This window comes from Erinaceus europaeus, chromosome 3 (assembly GCF_950295315.1).
Source record: "Erinaceus europaeus chromosome 3, mEriEur2.1, whole genome shotgun sequence".
In the NCBI taxonomy this organism is placed as follows: Eukaryota; Metazoa; Chordata; class Mammalia; order Eulipotyphla; family Erinaceidae; genus Erinaceus; species Erinaceus europaeus.
Genome location: NC_080164.1, coordinates 147,208,810 through 147,229,302, shown reverse-complemented (window position 1 = coordinate 147,229,302; position 20,493 = coordinate 147,208,810). Strand labels below are relative to the sequence as shown.

At 42.0% G+C, this 20,493-nt stretch overlaps 1 protein-coding gene across 1 annotated transcript in view; it reads right to left on the bottom strand.

Moving 5' to 3' along the window:
* Positions 1-14,172, bottom strand: part of TEC (tec protein tyrosine kinase) — a 152,752-nt gene extending 138,580 nt beyond the window's left edge. Inside the window, exon 1 of the mRNA XM_007539688.3 lies at positions 13,938-14,172. The gene's annotated coding sequence lies outside the window, so the exon portion shown is untranslated. The remainder of the gene's footprint in view (positions 1-13,937) is intronic.
* Positions 14,173-20,493: the final 6,321 nt, after the last annotated feature.

Below are 20,493 nucleotides of genomic sequence, written 5' to 3'. Positions count from 1 at the left end.
ACATCAGGCTCAACCTGACGCTGTTGACTGGCTACGGAAGAAGGGCAAACGCTAGAAGAAGAAGAAGCAGAGCCAAGATGGTGACTCGGAGACAACACCTGGCCTGAGCTTTGCAAGGAGACAGCTTCAAAACTGGCAAGTTTGGCTGCCAGGTTCCAGAGGCTACCATGATGCCAACCAGATGTGTCCTGGAGCTCCGATTCCCCAGAGCCCTTCCCCACTAGGGAAAGAGAGGGAATGGGAGTATGGATCCACCTGTCAACGTCCATGTTCAGCGGGGAAGCAATTACAGATGTCAGACCTTCCACCTTCTGCACCCAATAATGACCCTGGGTCCATGCTCCCAGAGGGTTTAAGAATAGGAAAGCTGGGGGGCAGAGCCAAGATGATGACTTGGAGACAACACCCAGTGTGAGCTCTGGAAAAAAGTAGCTTTCAACCTGGGACTCTCAGGAGAAGAAAGGATTTCTGACCATTGGTGGTAAGGGAGAACAAGGGGTGGTCAGGGTGACACCAAAAGAGAGTCCTATAACCCACTCTTGGGCTGGCAAACAGAGGCCAAAAGGACAAAGGAAAGGAAAATCCTTGGCTTGACTATTTCTGAATTCACCCTAACTAACCCCTCACCCTGAAAACAGCCCCCACAAGTTGGCCAGCTGCTCCTAGCAGGCTCTCAGTGGAGCTACATTCTTTACCAAGATTCCTAGCCCAGCAGGGGTGGGTTGTCATTCCAAGCCTTTTCTTTCTTTTTTTTCCTTTTCTTTTCTTTTCTTTCTTTTTTTTTTTTTTTCTCTTTTTGAAGGGGGCTGTAGCTCTATTTGAGTGACAGAATACCTAACCAATCAGGGCCTCAGCCCTGCCTGGGAAAGACTAGCTGGAGTTTTTTTTTTGTTTTTTTTTTTTCTTTGATACTACTTATAATTGGTTGTCTTTGTTTTGTTTTGTTTAGTAAGGGGATCAGGCTGTGTGCAGCCAATCTGGAGTGGTCCAAGCTGCAGACTGACTTTTAGGGTTTTTTACTCTATTTGATTTTATTATTACTTTTATTATATACACGTGTCCCTTTTCCCTCCTCCTCAGGTTTAACAAAATTAACTGTTGTTGCTTATTCCATTGATAGGTGACTGGACAGCTATCCACTGTGGGAGGAATTTGTTTCTCTCCCCTTCTTCCCTCCACCCTCATTATCCTCTCCTCCTAGCTAATAATAATAAAATAAAATCTCTTTCCTTTTACTGCTCTTTTTTCCCCCCTTCTTCTTTCTTCTTTTGCTTTGTGAATTCACTGGCACTCATTTGTGATTTATTTTGTGGAAGAAATCTGACTCGGAGTGGACTCTCTCTCTGTCTCTCTTTTCTCCTTTCCTTTCTACCCTTGCCCTCTCTAGAATTTATAGTGGACAATAGACTTGCATAATTGTCTATTATTGCTTTGTCTTTTCCCCCTTCTCTTCTTTTCCTTTTTTTTTTTTTCCCCTTAGACTGGAGGTGTTGTTTGACTAACTGGTATTGGCTGAACTGCATCAATCTTTGCTTCAGTTGCTATTGTATTTTCTGAGGTTTGTGACTACATTTGTGAAAAGACTCTAGTTTAGCATGGCTTGTACTCAAAACACAATAACTGAAGAATGACAGAACAGAAGAATACAAACCACATCAATTAAAAAAAAAAAAGGCTAGGGAGTCGGCAGTAGCGCAGCGGGTTAAGCGCACTAGGTGCAAAGCGCAAGGACCGGCTTAAGGATCCGGCTCCCCACCTGCAGGGGTGTGTGTCACTTCACACTGCAGTCAAGCAGGTCTAAAGATAGGTGTCTATCTTTCTCTCCCCCTCTGTCTTCCCCTCCTCTCTCCATTTCTCTCTGTCTTATCCAACAACGATGACATCAATAACTACAACAATAAAACCATAAGGGCAACAAAAGGGAATAAATAAAAAATTAAAATATTAAAAAATAATTTTAATATTTTCATGAAGGAGATATGAGAGCAGCACTCATCTCTGACATCTGGTGGTATCACGGATCAAATTTGGGGCCTCAGGGATGAAAAGTCCTATGTACTAGCACTGTATCATCTCCTCAGCCCTAATTTTTTTCTTTGTAAGTTTTGGTATTACTTAAATTTTAAACAGTGAACACATGAAACTTTACAAAATTAAGATTTTCTACTGGGAGTTGAAGAATTTTAGTATCCAGAGTCCTGCTCTTGGTCTGGGGAAGGCAGTGGAATGCATCACTGGCTCTTAGCCAAAAAAGATCAGACAGTTATAACTCCAGAACTCATAAGCAATAATTATTTGATGCAATGTTGATTTAAAAACATAACAAAGTACTTTAAAAAATGTAAAAGCATTCACACTTAAATTTATATATCTGACAGTGTTCAAAACTCAGTTAAATTGCATTTTTGTTTCTATATATGGTTCAAGGAGCAAGCATTTTTATCATTCAAAACATAAAAATTAAAAAGCAAGCTAAATGTCTTTTGTGAAACAAAAATAGCCCCAGTGGTAATAATAATTAAAATAAATAAATGGAACTAACCAACTTGCATGTTTAAATTATACTTACAGAAAAATAAACCTTCAAAGTAATCCTTGCTTGGAAAAATAGAAATTCTACTTTTTTATTATATGTTATTTAGACAGAGAGCTGAAGAAACAAAAAGAGCAAGTAAAGGAGACCAAAGCTTCCTTCAGTGCGGCGGGGGCTAGGCTCAAACATTGATCATGCACATGGCAAAGCAGCACACTATCCAGTGAACTACCTAAGTTATACTTTCAAGATGATCTCACAAGCTGTACTTGAAACAATATGGGAGGACACATGAGGACATCAGCGTTTCTAAGAGTGTGCACAGTATCAGAAAGATATTGCTGTGCAGATAAAGAAAAGTTAAAATGTTTGCTTATTAGATCAGGTTTAGAGGCTTTAACAAAAAATAAAAGGTGACAGTAGCAGGATATATGACAGGAAGTTCTGCATTGTAAGTATCTCACAGTATATGATATCATAAAGTACTGTCATTTTGATACTCTATAGTTATGCTTTTCAAAATCTTTTAACCTTAAAAAAATTAATTACAGGGAGTCAGGTGGTAGCGCAGCGGGTTAAGCGCAGATGACGCGAAGCGCAAGGACTGGCGTAAGGATCCCGGTTCAAGACCCTGGCTCCCCACCGGCAGGGGAGTCGCTTCACAGGCGGTGAAGCAGGTCTGCAGGTGTCTTTCTCTCTCCCTCTCTGTCTTCCCCTCCTCTCTCCGTTTCTCTCTGTCCTATCCAACAACGATGACATCAGTAACTACAATAATAAAACAAGGGCAATAAAAGGAAATAAATTTTTAAAAAATATTTATAGGAAAATTAATTGCATGCAGTTACAAAGGGCTGAAATCTAAATAAAAATCTTTCTCTTCTGAAAACACAATGCCATAATGTTTATGCAGAACACTGTCATGCCTGAGGTTCTAACATCCCATATTCAATCCCCCATACCACATAAACCAGAACTGAACAATGCCCTGGGGAAAAAAAAAAAAAACATAAAACTCACCAAACTAAATACCTAATCAACATATTCTTTCCAATATATGTGGAAAAAAACTTAGATTGAAATTTCTCTGCTTCAGTTTATATAGTCAAAGTGAAATGAAAATCTAACTGAGAATTTAATAAAGTAATGCTACTGGGTACAACTTGGATAATTATTACCAAGCATATATTTTTTTCTTAACTTCCAAGTGCCTGCAATTATCTGAATAATTAAGTTAACATGCTGATCACATATTTATTATGCACTATGCTTTCCCCCTGGAAGAGTTTACATCCAGCTGGAAAGAAGATTTACCTGAAGCACTTAGCAAACTTTGGAGAAAGACTACACTGTGTAGAAAGAGAGGTTGCAATGATTCCAAAGGTTCTATTTATAAAATAAAAGGAAACAGGTAAAAAGCACAGAGGGAAGAATAAGCACTGCAGATATTCCCATGGACCAAGTTTTCATTCAAAATGGCACCTCATGGGTTCCAGCCAATAAATGTATTCTAACCACCTTATTCTTTCCCATCATCCTCCAGAAAGCAAGTCAGGTCTGTCTGTACCCACTCCATCGTGGCAAATGCCAGCACCTGAGTTTTCTATTCCTAACGCAGTGGCAACCATCAAGGGAGGACTCAGCTCTGCTTTTTCTGTGCAGATAATATGGTTTGGAAACTACCTTCCTACTTCAGTGGAAGATGACTCTTGTCATCATTCCTCTGTATGTAAGCATAAGTTCCACTGATGTAAATAAAGCAACTAAGATGGAATGCTGGAACCTCATTCTGTGCGAAGGGAGGAGGAGCCTGAGGAATTACTCAACTGGTAAAACGGGGTTGGGAAATTTGTGACCACCCATGAGGAGCAGGGTAGTTCAGTCACCTTTGCTCAGCCCAGTCAGAAACAGGAACTTGGTATACATTCCAAGGAGGGCATAAATTTGGAAATGAAAAGAGAGGATGTGGCTGCTAGGAAGGAATTGTGTGATAAACTAGTCTCCAGCAGGAAATAATGAAAACTATTGAGACCAAATGATTTAAAATGACATTGGGACCATTTCTCAAATTAAATATTAGACTTACAGAAGCTGACCACTGCTGAAAGGTAAGACACTCGAGGCAAAAGTGAGGGAAGGAGACTCCTAATAACACAGTGAATTGGAGGAGTAGGAGCAAGGGTTGTATGAAGAGGAAGCTATGTATCACTCAAGCTAACTTTATAGATAAGTTCTGCTTCCCATGGCAACTGTGATCAACTGGAAATTAATCCTGGGAGTTTTATAAAGAAAGCTGAGGTTTAAGTTCAGCTCAGTAAAAGACTATGACCAGACTGATTAGAAAATATTTATTGTGGGTGAAGGCAGAGAAGGTGGCAACATATTGCTGTGGCTGAACCAAGCCAGTGTCTGGGTAAAGTTGGTTAGAAATGTATATTTTACCCCTCTTATTCTATGTCTTTTGTCAGTGTTTCCTTTTTATAAATAAAATTTTTTTTAAAAAAGAAATTTATATTTTAGGGGCCCGGCAGTGGCACAACTAGTTAAGCACACACAATTCTAAGTGCAAGAACCAGCACAAGGATCCGGCTCCCCACCTGCAGGGAGGGAACTTCACAAGCAGTGAAGCAGGTCGGCAAGTGTCTATTTTTCTCTCTAGCCTCTCTATCCCCCCTCCTCTCTCAATTTCTCTCTGTCCTATCCAATACAGAGGAAAGAATGACTGCCAGGAGCAGTGGATTCATAGTGCAGGCACTGAGCCCCAGCGATAACCCTGGAGGCAAAAAAGAAAAAAAGAGATTTATATTCTAGGGCCTAGGTAGGTGACTCAGCAGTGGTAGAGCCCCTGCCTTGCACAAATGGGGCCCTGGGTTTGGTTCCCAGAGCTTCTGGAGTGTATCAAAAAGAGAATGAGTCAGAACTCTAAGGGCAGTGAAACAATGCTTTGGATACACACTCTTCTCCCTTAGAAAGAAACTAGGTGGGAAAAGAAGCTCATCCGTGAAGTACATGAATGAGAACCTGAGCTTGATCTCCTACATTACATGAAAAAAAAAATAATAATCCCAGGAGGTTGTACACAGCAGACTTGGAAGCATGAAATCCTAATTTCAGCCCCAGGCACCAAATATGCCACAGTGCTGCTCTGTGTCCTCTCTCTCTCTCTCTCTCTCTCTCTCCATCTCTCTCTCTCTCTCTCTCTCTCTCTATATATATATATATATATATATATATATATATATATCAACAAAATGTCAACAAAATGACAAATAAAGGTACTTTTTTTCTTTACTGTATAACCCTCAAGAATGGAGCAAAAGAAAGAAGAGACAATACCAAAAGCATTTTGGTGGAGTAAAGGGGAGCTAGGAAACTGCCTAATTTATATCCTAAAGTCTCAAAATACAAATAAATAAAGTTAGTGGGACCCTCTACAAAGATAGGGGTTCACTAAAATAAAGAGGGTTGAAAGTCACTTCAAAAAGCATCTGCATCCTTCAGCCACTCTGGGCAGTTAGATGAGTGCTTTTCTCTCACCTCATATTCCTTACCCTCACCCCCCACCCCCATACCACCCCCATCACCGAGGATAAAGGAGAGGGTTTCTGGGTGAGGGTATACCAGGAAGACCAGGGGAGTTACTAGAGAGGATGGAGGGGTTATATGAACAGCTGCAGAATGGATCCTACTTAGGACCCAGAACACTGACAGATGCTCTCAGCCAACTACTAGAAAAATGACTAGGAAAGCCTTTTCTGGGGATTCTCCCCAATTAATAAGGAAATTTTCCCAGATAGGGAAAATTTTCAGCAGAATTTTCCCCCAGATAGGAGACCCAGCCAGTCAACAAGTCATCACACAGTCATCACACAGTTCCCAGTCAACAAGTCCACCCACATCTTCAGCTTTTTAATTCGCCATTCAAATAGGAACAATCAAGCACAATATAAATGCAAGGAAAATCTCTAACATGAATGGTAAAGCAGAAGCAAGCTGAGGAAATTTGAGACTATAAACAGGAGAAAAATTCCCCCCAGGTCATTAAATAACTAAGGCAAATAAGAGAAAACAATAAAACTATAAAAGTTAAGCAAAAGAGGGGGGCCTGGCAATGGTGCAACTGGTTGAGCACACACATTACCATGTGCAAGGAGCAGTGTTCAAGCCCCCAGATTCTAGTCCCCACCAGCGAGGAAAACTTTCATGAGCAATGAGCAGTGCTGCAAGTGTCTCTCTTTCCCTCTCTATCTCCCCTTCCCCTCTCAATTTCTCTTTGTCCTAACAATTAAATAGTGTTTTTTTTTTTTAGTAAAGCAAGATATAGCATACATACCACAGACACAAATATATGTGTGGATGTATATACACATGTGTGTGCATGCATGCATATATTCAATGACAGTGAACTTTTAATTTAAAATATGATTACAGTCATTAAAAAAAAACTAGTGGAAATAGAAGAGGATAAAATTGAGAAAAGATCCCCAAAAGTAAAACAAAAAGAGAGAGGGGTTTAGGAAAGTAAAAAAAAAAAAAAAAAAATCTAAGGCTGAATTGAAAATGTCCACTTATCTGAGCACTAAAGAGTTTCTGAAAGAAACATCACAGAAAGTAACAGGAAAGGAGTGTCAGGATGGCCGAGTGGTCTATGGTGCCAGACTCAAGAAAGTAACAGGAGAAAATTACTAGGAAACAGGAAATAGTTCACCTGATAAGAGTGCACACGTTGCTATGCCTGAAGCCCTACATTTGAGTTTCAGCACCATGTGAGAATAACACGGATGGCACTAAGGGAGCACTCTGATGATGGAGTAATGTTGTGGGATCTTTCCTCTTTGTCCCTCTATCAAAGAAATAAAAAAGGAAGAACTCCCAAACTGTAAGAATTGTTTCCTGATTCCAAAGAGCCTCACACAGTGGGTGAAAACAGAACTATACTAAGAAATTTATGAAATTTCAGGATTATGCTGGCCAAAACAAAGTTCTATAAACTTTCAGAAAGACAGATGGTAGATAGCCTGTACACAAGATACTGGCACAAATTAAAGTATCAGAACAGTTCTAAAATTTTCGGGGCCAGGCAGTGACACACCTGGTGGTTAAGTGTTTACATTACTATGCACGAGGACCCAGATTTAAGCCCCTGGTGCCCACCTGCAAGGAGAAAGCTTTATCAGTGGTGAAGCAGGTCTGCAGGTGTCTCTCTGTCTCTTTTCCTTTCTGTCTCCTCCCTCCCCTCTCAATTTCTCTCTGTCTCTATCTAATAAACAAATTAATTTTTTTTATTTTTTGTCAACATCAACAGTAACACCACAAGCTAGAACACAATGGGCCAATGTCTTCAAATTTTTCATCTTAGGAACTAAATCCTACACTCAGTTACACTATCAATCTTCAGAAGGCAATAGGTATCTCAAGAATTCATTATCTCAAGAAATAATAATAACAAAGTAAAAATAGACATCCCATGCATCCTTTTCCAGGAACTGCCTGTTGTCAGACCAAAAGATGGATTCCAACAAAACAAGGGAGTCTAGCAAAACAGAGGAAAATGTGCTCCAGACAACAGGAGGTCCAACACTGGAAAGAGATCATGGGAATCGCCAGGATGACACTGAAGGGAGGAAGCCTTGAGGGTAACAAATCTACCCCGTGTAGAATACAGCTAGCCCAGATGAGAACAAGCTGGGAGACTCAGGAGAGGTTTCTGCAGGGGAAATAAAAGTGACAGTATAGCTGATGTCTATAGAAGATTTAGAATACTGACCATGAGTTTTGAGTTGGATTAATGATGATGACACATTAAAAATTAAGCAAATTCCCCCACACCTATGGACATCTAATCTTTGACAAAGGGGCTCAGACTATTAAATGGGGAAAGCAGTCTCTTCAACAAATGGTGTTGGAAACAATGGGTTGAAACATGCAGAAGAATGAAACTGAACCACTGAATTTCACCAAATACAAAAGTAAATTCCAAGTAGATCAAGGACTTGGATGTTAGACCACAAACTATCAGATACTTAGAAGAAAGTATTGGCGGAACTCTTCCGCATTAATTTTAAAGACATCTTCAATATGAAACGAATCAATTACAAAGAAGACTAAGGCAAGAATAAACCAATGGCACTACATCAAATTAAAAAGCTTCTTCACAGCAAAAGAAACCACTACCCAAACCAAGAGACCCCTCACAGAATGGGAGAAGATCTTTACATGCCATACATCAGACAAGAGTTTAATAAGCAACATATATAAAGAGCTTGCCAAACTCAACAACAAGACAACAAATAACCCCATCCAAAAATGGGGGGAGGACATGCACAGAATATTCACCACAGAAGAGATCCAAAAGGCCGAGAAACACATGAAAAAATGCTCCAAGTCTCTGATGGTCAGAGAAATGCAAATAAAGACAACAATGAGATACCACTTCACTCCTGTGAGAATGTCATACATCAGAAAAGGTAACAGCAGCAAATGCTGGAGAGGGTGTGGGGTCAAAGGAACCCTTCTGCACTGCTGGTGGGAATGTCAGTTGGTCCAGCCTCTGTGGAGAACAGTCTGGAGAACTCTCAGATGGCTAGAAATGGACCTACCCTATGATCCTGCAATTCCTCTCCTGGGGATATATCCTAAGGAACCCAACACACCCATCCAAAAAGATCTGTGGACACATATGTTCTTAGCAGCACAATTTGTAATAGCCAAAACCTGGAAGCAACCCAGGTGTCCAACAACAGATGAGTGCCTGAGCAAGTTGTGGTATATATACATAATGGAATACTACTCAACTGTAAAAAATGGTGACTTCACTGTTTTCAACCAATCTTGAATAGACCTTGAAAAAATTATGTTGAGTGAAATAAGTCAGAAACAGAGGGATGAATATGGGATGATCTCACTCTCAGGCAGAAGTTGAAAAACAAAATCAGAAAAGAAAACACAAGTAGAACCTGAAATGGAATTGGTGTATTGCACCAAAGTAAAAGACTCTGGGGTGAGAATACAGGTCCAAGAAGGATTCAGAGGACCTAGTGGGGGTTGTATTATTATATGGGAAACTGGGGAATGTTATTCATGTACAAACTATTGTACTTACTGTTGAATGTAAAACATTAATTCCCCAATAATAAAAAAAAAATAAGCAAATGAACAACAAACAAAGCAGATATAAACACCAAGGAAATCATAAAGTCATGTTTGGTTTTGCCATGAATACTGATCTAACCAAAACTATTTTTGACTACTGCAGGAATAGGACTAGGACTAGGAATAGGACTGGCAAAGTAGCTCTGCAGGGAGCCATGTCTGCACCCCAGGTTTGAGCCCAGCCCCCAAAGCACACTTTTGTGTTCTTCCTTTCTTCCCTCTCTCTGTCCCTCTCTTTATATCTGGAAAAGTCTTTCCAGAATGGTAAAACAGTGAAGCCCCAGCAACAACCAAAAAGAAAAAAAGGAAAATGGGGAAGTTATGGTTCTATTGGGAGTTAGAGGAAAAAGAGCCAAGTCACCATCTTCCAGTGGAAGTCGACAGATTATGCTTAGAAGCAAAAAACTCAGCAAATATTCAACTGCAATTAATACCAAAATAACCCAGTCAAAGAATTACAAGATTGTTTCTGAACAGGGAGAACTTTAATTTGGATTAAAGCTTAAAACTTAAAAACAGAAACAAACAAAAAACGGTCCCTTGGGGGGGGGGGTAGCTTCAAGAGAGATGAAGCGGTGCTACAGGTATCTGTTTCCCCTTCTCTCTCCCCTTCCCTCTCCATTTCTATCTCTATCAAAGGGGGGTGTGGGGGAGGAGGCTGCCAGGAGCCTGCAGGCACCAAGACCCAGTGATAACCCTGGTGGTGGGTGGAAAGGAAGGAAGGAAGGAAGGGAGGGAAGGAGGGAGGGAGGGAGGGAGGGAGGAAGGAAGGAAGGAAGGAAGGAAGGGAGGAAAGGAGAGAAAGAAAGAAAGAAAGAGTAGGGCGGTGGCCCAGCGGGTTAAGCGCAGGTGGTGTGAAGTGCAAGGCCCGGCTTAAGGATCCCGGTTCGAGCCCCCGGCTCCCCACTGGCAGGGGAGTCCCTTCACAGGCGGTGAAGCAAGTCTGCAGGTGTCTTTCTCTCCACTTCTCTGCCTTCCCCTCCTCTCTCCATTTCTCTCTGTCCTATCCAACAACAACAACATCAATAACCACAACAAGGGCAGCAAAAGGGAAAATAAATAAATAAATGTTAAAAAAATAAAAAGAAAATAAAATATTTAAAAAGAAAGAAAGGGAGGGGAGGGAGAGGAAATAGAGAAAGAAGGAAAGAAAAATTAAAATAAAGGAAAATACAAAATAGATTGGCTTTTATGCCCACATTTTTCTCATTCAGTGATTTTTTTTTACCTGTTTCTTTAATAAGAATTTATTTTGAAAAAGTCCATCTTTGTTTCCCCTAGACAAAAAATGTAATTTTCTACCACTAGACCACAGTAGTTGCAGTTATCTGAGCCCTCAGCAGTCAAATATGCCAGGAAAACAGTTATAATCCAACCTAAGGAAAGACTGGTTGAGCTGGAACGGAGACAAAAAGACAAACCCAGGTGTTATCTAGAGGTAAAAGCTACCACTAGGCCCCACTTCTTTAGGCCTTTTTCAGTAAAACTATTCTCATTACATAATCACCTTATGAAGGATAATTTTACAGTAGCCAGTGACCAAGAGCCAACTCCATTCCTTTCTTTTTTTTATTTATTTATTTTATTTATTTATTCCCTTTTGTTGCCCTTGTTGTTTTATTGTTGTAGTTATTATTGTTGTTGTCGTCGTTGTTGGATAGGACAGAGAGAAATGGAGAGAGGAGGGGAAGACAGAGACAGGGAGAGAAAGATAGACACCTTCAGACCTGCTTCACTGCCTGTGAAGCGACTCCCCTGCAGGTGGAGAGCCGGGGTTTGGACCGGGATCCTTATGCCGGTCCTTGTGCTTTGCGCCACCTGCGCTTAACCCGCTGCGCTACAGCCCGACTCCCACTCCATTCCTTTCTAAGAGACTCAAATGCTCAGTTTTTTATATTTTATTTTTATGAGCAGTAAGAGAACTACAGCATCATAGTGACGTATTTGGTGTTGGGGGGTTGAAATTGGAAGCTTATACTTTCAATTTTTTGTGTCTACTGTTGTGCCACCTGTCTAGCCACACAAATGCCCAATTTATGGCCTTAATCCAAGCAAGGCAGAAGGCCCCAAGGCAGTCTTGTCCATATAAAGTGGGTAAGAGAAAAGCATTTTTTTTCCTATCCAGAGTTATTGCTGGGGCTCGTGTCTGCACCAGGAATCCACTGCTCCTGGAGGCTATGTTTTCCCTTTTGTTGCCCTTGTTGTTGTTGGATAAGACAGAGAAATCGAGAAAGGTGGGGAAGACAGAGAGGAAAAGAAAAGACAGACACCTGCAGACCTGCTTCACAGCTTGTGAAGCGACCCCCCTACAGGTGGGGAGCCGGGGACTCAAACCAGGATCCAGGGACTTAAACCAGGATCCTTGTGCAGGTCCTTGCGCTTTGCACCATGTTCGTTTAATTCGCTGCAATATCGCCCGGCCCCCGGAAGAAAAGCATTCTTAAGAGCTCCAAAACAAGAGACATGGTCTTCCACTGGGGACCAAACACTGGACTGAGAATCAACACCGTCAAATAAATGGACCAAGTCTACATGCCCTGAAAAACAGAGACACATTCCCTACAGGTGGAACTCCAGGGAGATGTGGAGCAGGGTGGAAGCCAGGAGTTGGAAGAATGAGAATGAGGAGGAGAGGCATCAACCAGATCAACCTGAAGGAACCAGTAGACAGATGTGAGCTAGAGAGCTGAGGACCAGCCTCCTCTCACTGTGGGTGTCCAGAGAAAGACAGAGAGGACAGCAGTACATCCCCATAAAAGTCAAGGCAATGCTCAAAACCATTCACCTACCCTGTCAGGTATCAGCATCATGGACCAAAGGTCATCCTTCTCAGAGCTTTACCAAGATTTGATAAAAGTTAGCCCCTGCCCCAAGTAACTAGCTGCTGAAAAGACATGATTCTGCTGACACACAACAAAAAAAGAAACAGATTAAAAAGGCTAGGGCATATATTATTACTATGCTCCTACTTGAAAATCCTACTTGGAGATTGTGTGTATGGAGCAAAGGTTTTATCAACGAGAGCACGGCCTTGATTTGCATGCTTGCAACACATGCCCTGTATAGTTCACAAAGCAAAACAAAACTACTACCAAGATCACTAACATAAACACACTGCAATATACAACATGAGCTGACAAGAGCCACAGGATACATAGTGATTGGATTAACTGAAGTATGAGAAAAGCATAAGCATTTCCTAAACACTGAAAATGTAACCAAACAAACAAAAAAACCTCTCGAACACACAATGATTACGCATAATTCCCTTTTCTCCATATGAATCATGACACTACATGCTACATGTGATTCTTGCTGACTAAGGAGTTGCCAGTGTCAGAAAATAACTTGTTAAATCCTCAGTTTATTTAGGTGACCCACTGACTTGTTAGGGATTTTCATTCCTCTCCAGTTCCTTATGGGAGAACCATCTAGAAGAACACATTCTCAGAATTTCCTAAGCCGGAAAATGAACACTCATGGAGAGGGGAAGGGGGTGCATGGGATGTACTCAAAGCGCTTAACTGTCTGGCTAACCTTCAACCCCACTTAAAGGCCACCAGCCAACCTGTGGTTCTAGTGAACATTGAGATCAAGTCTTCTAATCAAATATTCCAGCCTCTAAAGATTGGCAGTAGATAAGAATGTTTCCAAACTGGTTCAAAGCCGTGTACTATTTATTCTTTCGTGGGGAGGGTGGGGAATAAGGCATTTAAAAAAAATATATATAGGATCTGAGGGACAGCACACATGCCCAGGTCAAGGTCATAGTTCTTTCCAAAACACATGGATGTATTCACTGAACCCTCGCTTTCAAGATTCAAACACAACTTTCCAGAGCGATGGAAAGAAGTGGGTTTGGTGGAGTGAGGCACTCGGACACGTGCACCTGTAGAAAGTCTGGATTTTGCCAACCTTCCAACCAAACTGTGAGGTGATCCGGCAGAGAGAAGTCACGCTGCAGAGCAGCTGGGAAGTGAGCCCAAGGGAAGTGAACCCAAGGCTGAACTTGTCCGAGAGCGGCCTCTGCGCTCCAACTCCTGGGACAGGGCGGCGCTGCTGCCCGGAGAAACCAGAGCCACCCCGGACGGCTGGCACCTGTCCTTTCTTCCTTGGACCAAAAGGCATCGTGGCAGCAGAAGAAAAAAGTCTCGTTCCAGGAGGAACGGCCTCTGGCCATATGGGAGCCCCCGCTAGGCGAGAGCATCCGGGTCTCGGCCCTTCCCGCCCGGAGCCCCCCAGCACCCGCGCTTACCTGGCTGGAGCGCGCCGGCTGAGCCCCGGAGAGCGAATCCAGGAGGCGCCACGGAGTCGGGAGCCAGAGCCGGAGGACCCCGCCCCCGGGCCTCCGGACACGCCCACGGACACGCCACGCCCTTCCCGACCGCTCCGCCCTGCGCAGGCGACTTGCAGCCACAGGTTCCCACAGCCGGTGCGCTCGCTGTTTCAGGCCAGGTGGCCTAGGGGGTCGGACGTGCCTCCCGGCCCCCGCGACCCAGCCGGAGAACCGCCCTGCGAGGACTAGCACGGCCCCGGCCTGGAGAGCCCCGAGCAATGCCACCTGGGGGTGACTGGGGACTCTGGCGGAATTAGAAACAGCTCCCTTCCGCTAAACGGTGGCCAGTCGAGCAAATGACAGGGTACAACAGAGCGAGGCAACGACTTTTGCCTAAAGAGCAAGTCTTTTCACTGTCAAAACAGGGGCCGCGGAGCGTATCCGCTACACTTACCGGGTCACGTGCTCTCTCTCCTTCACTCACTGGAAAGTAGAGCTTGGCCGGAGACCGTGTAGGTCCTGCTGTAGGTGCTTTGCCTGCAGACACTTCTGTGGCATGTAGGTCATTACAGTCCTCCGTTTTACAAAGAGTGAAAAAGCAAAGCCTGAAGAAGTTAACTAACTGCCTAGTGTCATCCAACAAGTAAATGGAGAAGCCTGGGTTCCAAACCAGGTATTTTTCTGTTCTGGAGTCTATGGTCTTAACAACTGCGAGTTGGACTCACCAACATGTGAGTGTCAAGAGCGCAAGTCCAGAGAACTAAAGCAAGGAGCTTCCATTCCAGTGTGTGGAGAAAGACGAACAGTAAAGAGTGAATGCACAGGTGGGAAGTGTCTTGACTATAATATAGAAATTGATGGGTGGTCCGGGAGGTGGCGCAGGGAATAAAGCATCGGACTCTCAAGCATGAGGTCCTGAGTTCAATCCCTGGCAGCACATGTACCAGAGTGATGTCTGGTTCTTTCTCTCTCTCCTATCTTTCTCATTAATAAATAAATAAATTCTGAAAGGAAGAAAGAAAATTGATGGAGTTGAAGTGCTGGGGGTGATTGTGGACGCTTCCCTGAGGGGGTGGCACTTCCCACACAGTTGCTTGATAGGAGGGACACACAGTCAACCCGAAGAACCCTCTAGGATGTTTCAAACTAAGGAAATGTCACATATAGTAATACTTAGCCTACCTCAGACTTTCTTGAGATTTAAAAGGAAACCCCTGTATTATCTTTTCTCTGATGGGTAAATAGCACTGAAAAGAAATCTGAGAAGACTTCATTTTACAGGAGAAAAAAAAAGAATCCAATTCAATAACTTGCCTGAAATCATACAATGAATTAGGAAAGAAGGGGTATGAAAAGAGGACATGAATTTGAACAAGACCCTCTGCTTCCAGATACTCTTTCACGCTGGTAAAGGCCTTGACTATAGTGACCTACACTCTGAATGAACCGGGTAAATTGTGTTTTTGCAATCTACTGTCTCCTTTACACCCCAGTGTCCCCTGCCTTTTATCCCATACAGATGCTCCTATTGACCAGTAGGCATAACTTCCCCCAAAGCAGATGTAGAAGTTAAGAACCTACTGAAATTATATGCCCCCTCAAAAAAGGATATATATATATATATATATATATATCTGAGAGAGTTATATAATTTATATAATTGCGGTGATAAAACTGGTTTTCTCCCAAGAGAAATGCTCATATACATATGCTAAAGGGGTGGGAACATTCCTCAAAGTGCCTCTTCCCAAATAAGACCCACTGCTACTACAAAGGGATTAACTGATACTATGATTAGAGGAACAAATTTCCAGTGCACTTTGCATGTCCTAGCCAGTTGCCTCTTCGTTGAAAAAGCAACAAACTTAGATCTCAAAGAACATTTTCATAAAATTTAAAATTAGGGCCTGGGAGGATAGAGCCTTAGACTCTCAAGCATGAGGTCTTGAGTTCAGTCTCTGGGATCCCACATGCCAAAATGATGCTCTAGTTCTCTCAAATTACTAAATATATATATTTTCCCCTTAAGTTTAAAATTAGAAGAAAATATTGTCATTGTCCCTCTTATTTCTCAAGAAAGCTAGAGAAAACTGATCTATAACCATAACATTTAGACCACACATTATCAGTCTCAATTGGAGTAGTTTACATAATGTTATCCTGTTCCCTAAATAGAGCATTCACTGGCTTTGTCGATAAAACAGTTTAAGTAGGCGGTTGCCACAGGTACTTTGCCATCGCCAAAGTACATAGCAAAGACTACAGGCAATAGTTTTCATCAAGGTATGAATGAAAGCCCTGGCAGAGACAGAGAAACTATTAAGAGAATTGAGTTTACAACAATAAAAAAGTATAAAACTAAACCCAGATGTGGTGGGCTAAAAATAAGTTTATCCTTTATTACTGCTTATGTAAAAAAAAAATGACATTTATTTTTTTCAAAAATTAAAAGTTTGAGACTACATAAGTCAAACTTTTACTTAAACGATTTCTCCCAGGGCTGGGAGCTAACACAGTGACTGTGAATAGGACTTTCATGTAAGAGGTCCCAGGTTTGATTCCCAGTACCACCAATAGCAAAAATTGATCAGTGCTCTGTTTTGTTTTGTTTTTTTTTTTGACAGAACAGAGAGAAATCGAGAGAGGAGGGGAAGACAGAGAGGGGGAGAGTAAGAAAGACACCTGCAGACCTGCTTCACTCAGTGCTCTGTTTTATAGTAACAATTATTCTTTTTAGCATAATATTCATATTATTTCTTCCTCTAAATCTAAGAAGATTCACACAATATTATTACCTTAAAAAAAGAAAAGAAAAGAACTCTTTTTAATTTGCATGATGATTGCACAATATGCATAAGAAAGTAATCAAAATCATCCTGGAATGGATTATCATACAGTGTTTGTATTTATTACTTCATTATCTATTTATGGAGCTGGGGCCTCACTTTGGGCAAGCTTTTTCATTCACATAAGAGAGAAACAGAGACAGAGAGACCAGAACACTAGAGCTTCCTCCCCGTGTAGCGCCTGGAGTGAACATGGACCACCTACATGTCAAGGCACACACCCTACCTACCCTGTGAGCTATCTCTCTGCCTCTGAAGCTTTCTGTTGTTGTTACCCCCTGACTCCCTTTTGTAACTTGCCTTCTTCCTAAAGAGAACCTGTCCATTATAAATTAAATTTTTTGTTTGCTTGTTGAATGGAAGAATGATGACAACAATGAGAATAATGCAGACCTTATCAGTCTCATATCAACAGGCATTCCTACAGGATGATTTCACTATAGTGGTATGCTGTATCTGCCTCTTTCCATCATGGACTGAAAGTAAGTTTTCTCTTTGAAACTGTACAGAAGGAGGAAAAGGTTTTAAATGTTAGACACACACAAATTTTTTTTTAAATATTTATTTATTTATTTATTAAAGATAATGACAGGAGGAGAAAGAACCAGATATCACACTGGTACATGTGCTGCCGGAGGTTGAACTTGGGACCTCATGCTTGAGAGTCCAGTGCTTTATCCATTGCGCTACCTCCCGGATCACACACACACAAAAAAATTTTAACTAAACAGATTTATTAATAAACAGATAAATGCTAATGGGATTGCCAACCAGGAATATCTCCTTGCAGAGTATGTCGGTTTTTTTAAACATTTCATTTATTTTAGAGAGACAGAGAGGATGATGTATATAAAGAGCCATTAGAAGTAAATAAAGTTTGGGGGGTAGATAGCATAATGGTTATGCAAACAAACTCTCATGCCTGAGGCTTCGTCAAGTTCCAGGTTCAATCTCCCGAACCACCATAAGCCAGAGCTGAGTAGCTCTGGTAAAAAAAAAAAAAAAAAAAAAAGTAAATAAAGTTTAAGTAATAGAATGTTTTCAAGAAGCTATAAGAATGCAAAGAGGTTCCTCTAGTAGGATGCCTTTTAAAACAAAACCAAAAAAAAAGACAGAGGCAGAAAGAGAGAGGGAGGGAGAGAGGCAGACAGACCACAGCACAGAAGCCTCTTTCCGTTCAGGGGCTGGGCTCAAACTTGGGTCACACACATGACAAAGCAGCACACTATCCAAGTGAGCCATTTTGCTAGTCTAATTTTTGATTTGTTTTATTTATTTATTGAGAGAGAGAAGAAAGAACAGGAGGAGGGTCCAGAGAGCAACCTGGCATATGAGGTGCTGGGGATCAAATTTAGGACGGCATGTTTCCAAAGCTCTACCACTGTGCCACCTCCTAGACTGCTGCAATGTGTTTATTGAATTTTTTAAAAAATAGTTTCCCAGAGCCCTACCCCACTAAGGAAAGACAGAAATAAGCTGGTAGTGTGGATGGGCCTGCCAACACCCATGTCCAGGAGAGAAGCAATTACAGAAGCCAGACCTTCAACCTTCTGCACTCCATGATGATCCTGGGTCCATACTCCCAGAGGGATAAAGAACAGGAAAGCTATCAATAGAGGGGAGGGGATGTGGAACTGTGGTGGTGGGAATTGTGTGGAATTGTACCCCTCCTACCCCTCTTATCCTATGGTCTTGTCAATATTTTTATTTTACAAATAAAAAGAATCATAGACTATTGATGGAAAAATTAAAAATAAAATAACAAATAAATTAAAAGTTTCCCTGTGGGTCAGTTTGGCTCATACTGTTAATTTGTTTGTAGTATTAATGAACTTACTTCATCCCTCTTCTAAACTGATTACTGTTCATTTCCTCTCCCAACTGCTTTCACCGTAGTTGCCATCACTGCCCATCATATAGCCCCTGGGCATTTCCCTTCCCCTTAGGTGTGCAAGTTCATTCTTGGGCAACTTTTTCTTGGCTTTCCTACAGGGAAAAGGTCAGAAATGCCAGAAGAGTCAACACCTCCAGGAAGCTGCCACCGGTCAGTGGGGAATCAGGATTGGAAGAGGAGGGTAAGAACTCTAGTTTCTACCCCACTGGGGTAGGCGACTCTGAGAAAGATACCTGCAGGATTATGAACTACTTGTTCCAAGTGATAGTCTTCCAATGATATATATATATTATTGGATAGAGACAGAGAGAAATTGAGAGGGTGGGGGAGATAAAGGGAAAGAGACAGAGAGACACTGGCAGCCCTGCTTCACCACTCATGAAGCTTCCCTCTGACAGGTGGGGACCAACAGCTTGAACGTGAATCCTTGCACACTGTAATATGTGCACTTAAGCAGGTGTATCAAGCCCCCAGCATGATGTTTCTAAAAACGTGACCTCTCAACTAGGGATCTGACTCAGTGGCCCTGGATGTAATTCCCAACATCACATATGCTAGAACAGTGCGTTAATGTCTCTCTCTATCCCTCTCATAAAATAAAAATCTTTTTTTAAAAAAGTTAAACACAGTCTCACCCAGGAGGAAAGTAAAGATTACCTATACTTCTTCTAGTCTCTTGAAAGGAATTAACCTGTGTGTGTGTGCGTGTGTGCGTGCGTGCTTGCGTGCGTGCGTGTGTGTGTTTCAAATCAAAATTTCCACAAATACTTAGCAATATTGGCCTAGGAGGTGGAATTGGGAAACCCACGCAGTCAAAACCTTGATTTTAGGCATCTAGCCTCCAGAAATGTGAAAAGATAAATTTCTTCTTTTTTTTTTTCCTCCAGGGTTATCACTGGAGGTACCGCCACTACAAATCCACTGCTCCTGTCGCCTTTTTCATTTCTATTGGATAGCAAAGAGAGAAACTGAAAGAGGTGGGGAAGATAGAGAGGGAGAGAGACACCTACATACCTGCTTCACCACTTGTGAAGCGACCACCCTGCAGCTGGGTAGCCAGGGAATCTAATCGGGATCCTTAATCTGGTATGCCACCGCCTGACCCCGTCTCTGGCATTTTTTATGGCAGTGCAAGTAGACTAATACACCAAAGCTTCCACAAATCAGGACAATATTTGGCATATTTATGAAATTTTCCATTTCCAGGGTTTTTTTTGTCAGACAGCTCTTGAAAACACAACACATCCACGTGGTGATGTTCCCTCCTTTCACCTGTCACCTCACTCACTATCTTGCCTTTTGTCCTAGTATCCTGCCCGCACAGAAGCCCTTATCAAAAACTCGTTTTGGGAAACCCTAACCAAGATACAGCTTACTTTTGTTCACATTGCCCTCCAACCCACCCCTTAAAGACGAAAAGTAGAACCTGGCTCTATGAATGGCAACTCTGGGGCCCCATTCATGTGCAGCCAGGTTGGGGAAGGGCAGTGCCTCTTTGTGAACTCAGACATTAAAGCAATGGTCTATTCCACTCACCTCAGTCTTGCCCAGCAGAGTACTAGCAATTAGCAAGCACTGCAAGAAGACTGTCTGGGAATGAGGTTAGCATTCAAGGACTAAATATGGACTCCTTCTCAAAGATCTTGGGACAATGTAATCCTATGACTTGTATGGTTTCATAGAATGAGCTGGGCTTGAATAATGTCTGAGATTTTTATTTCCTGCCATCAGGACTCAAAGCTGCTAAGGACTCAAATCTGATGACTTCTGGTTTATAAACATAAAAACTGTGGAA